The 2718-nt window shown below is 42.2% G+C and overlaps 1 long non-coding RNA gene across 1 annotated transcript; it reads left to right on the top strand.

The window, feature by feature from the left end:
• Positions 1-241: 241 nt before the first annotated feature.
• LOC136473911 (uncharacterized) lies at positions 242-1414 on the top strand. Its single transcript, XR_010762799.1, has 3 exons — positions 242-361; positions 444-483; positions 1230-1414. It is a non-coding gene; the product is annotated as an uncharacterized lncRNA (long non-coding RNA).
• The last annotated feature ends 1304 nt before the right edge of the window (positions 1415-2718 follow it).

Genomic DNA, 2718 nt, shown 5'->3' with positions numbered 1-2718 from the left:
ATGTTATACTCTATGCACTCCAGAGACAAGATCAACCTGTGGCTAGGGGAGTAGTTATTTCAGTTAATCCTAGCACCATGCATGCAGGACAGGCGCACTTGGAAGGAAACACTGTGAAGTTGTTATCAAGCTTGTGATAAGGCCCTGTTCGGCTTACCCCATATTCGGCTTCTTTTTTCAGCCAGAACAGTGTTTTTCTCTCACAACAATTCAACAAGAGCAGTGTTTTTCATCCAGTTTCAGCCAAAATTCTGCCAGCCGAACGGGGCCAAAAAGGGATGCAAAGCTACCTCGCCCATATCCTGGTGTGCAAGAGATGGTTGATGCTAAGGACCTGTGAATTGCATGGCTATATAACAGGGTAACAAGCAACACTTGTCATTGTCTGTTGTTTTCATATGTAATGAGTGCCCAGATTTTCTAATCATTGATATTTCTAACAGCTCAAGGTTAGCAAGACTAAAAAATCATCCCATGGAACAGGTGTGCTATTCTGAATTTCCCCATCTACATGTCATTTACAAGATCATACAGCTTGCATAAAACTATGAACCTTTGTACATTTTACATTGTTTAAGAATTGGTGCTAGTACATATGTATATCTGAAATTACACTTGCAGTTGTAGGAAGGGCGGGCCTGGTGCAAGCGGTAGAGTCTTACCGTCTGTGACCGGAAGGTCCCGGGTTCGAATTGCGGTCTCCTCGCATTGCACAGGCGAGGGTAAGGCTTGCCACTAACACTCTTTCCCAGACCCCACACAGAGCGGGGGCTCTCCGCACTGGGTACGCCCTTTTTTTACACTTACAGCTGTAGGCAAATCTGAAATTAATGTGCAGAAAATTAATATGCATCATAACTGAAATTCTACTTCCAATTGTGTAGGGAAATATGAAATTAAAGCTAATCTGAAATAAAAATGAATTTTGATTCAATGAACAGGTTTGCTGGGATGTGTTCACTCCTGTACACCTGAGTAGATGTGATCCCTGCTGTGGCTGCGTGCATAGTGCCTGCTGGGTTGAAACCATAGTAGATCAATGTATTACCTGGCTGTGAAATGAAATCTGAAATTAATATGCATCATAAATGAATTTTGATTCAATAAATACCAATTGTGCTGCTTGCTGCCTTGTGCTGGGTGCTGGTGTTGGTGCCTCCTGCTGACTGGTGCCTTTTATGAAGTTTTTGGTTGTGTTTTTTTTTATGAATTTAAACTTTTATTTACAGGTGGTGGGAGGAAATAGCTGAAAGTAGACTGCAGCCACTGACTGGATCAAAGTGCTCATGACGACATGTTTTGGACATCCGAGCTATAGATGAAAACTTTTGTTTGGACTTACTAGAGGTGGATCATTTTGTAAAGAGTGGAAGCAAACTATGAGATATGGGTTGTGGAACCGAATATCTCTAGTAAGTCTAGCATTTTGGCCAAACTTATTTCATCTTATCTCTTGTTTGCCATGAATTGTGTAAAATGGCATGACATATTATGATGGCTCTAATATAACTTGTGAGCTTTGGTCCAGTTTATACGTGTTCCATGACTGTGTATTGTTTGAATTTATCACATGGTTAGTGTTGATTGTATGGTTGTAGGGTCGAGATGGCGGAACTAAAGGGAGGGTGAATAGTCTTTTTCTAAAATTAATTACGCCGGCTAACCGAAACAAATGTGGAATGAAAACTATTGATCTAGCGAAGACTACATCCCTCTATCTAAGTTCTTAAGTATCTTATAAAGATCCTAATTAGGCAATAAATGCGCCGAGCTAGCTAGAGTTCACCTAATTAATTCTAGAAGCAAGGTCACACAAACATATGCCACTAATACTTTAAGCATAGGGAGCTTCTGCACAATCTAGTAAGCAAAAGCGCAAAGCTCCTAAGCTCACTAATAATGCTCAATAACAAGGCTACACAAGCCAAATTAGAGAGCGCAAATAACTTAACTACACAAACTAAGCAAAGTAACTAACAAGGCTACTCAAGCCAAATTAGTTACGCAAAGGAGCTACTTCTATGCTACACAAGCAAGAAGGTAACTAGCAAGTTCCACAAGCTAACTAATTACAAGAGCAATTACACAAGCACAATATATGGAAAGTAAATGCAAGCTTGTGTAAAGGGAAATGCAAACCAATGGGAAGATGATGACACGGTGATTTTTATTTCGAGGTTCACTTGGCTGCCACCAAGTTAGTCCCCATTGTGTCGACCGCTCACTTGGTGGTTCGACGGCTAATAGGTGTTTCACAAACCTAGCCCACACGTTGAGCGCCACAAGAACCTATCCACAAGTGAGGGTTGCTCAATGACACGCTCTACTAGAGTTGCTCTTCGCGGCTCCCGCGGGGTGAGCACAATACCCCTCATAATCTCTTCTCCGGAGCACCGCACAATCTTCCTTGTGTGCTTCACGACAGAGACCACAATCCACCAAGCCGTCTAGGTGATAGCAATCACCAAGAGTAACAAGAAATCCTCAATCACAAAGATTTCCTAGTGCCACCAAATGCAAATCCCGAATGCACACACTAGGCTCTCAATCCCTCACTCAAATTAGCACTAAGCTTGAGAGGGAGAGGAAGGGGAGGAGGTGGATCTTCAATCTCTCATCCACACCCACAAAGGGCACTCAATCTCTCCTAGAAATCTTAGCTCAAAACATGGGAGAGAGAGAGAGGAGAGAAGAACCCTAGCTCTTGGATGCAATAGT

Source organism: Miscanthus floridulus, chromosome 8, assembly GCF_019320115.1.
Source record: "Miscanthus floridulus cultivar M001 chromosome 8, ASM1932011v1, whole genome shotgun sequence".
In the NCBI taxonomy this organism is placed as follows: domain Eukaryota; kingdom Viridiplantae; phylum Streptophyta; class Magnoliopsida; order Poales; family Poaceae; genus Miscanthus; species Miscanthus floridulus.
The sequence above is the reverse complement of the archived record's forward strand: the minus strand, read 5'-3'. Positions and strand labels throughout refer to the sequence as shown.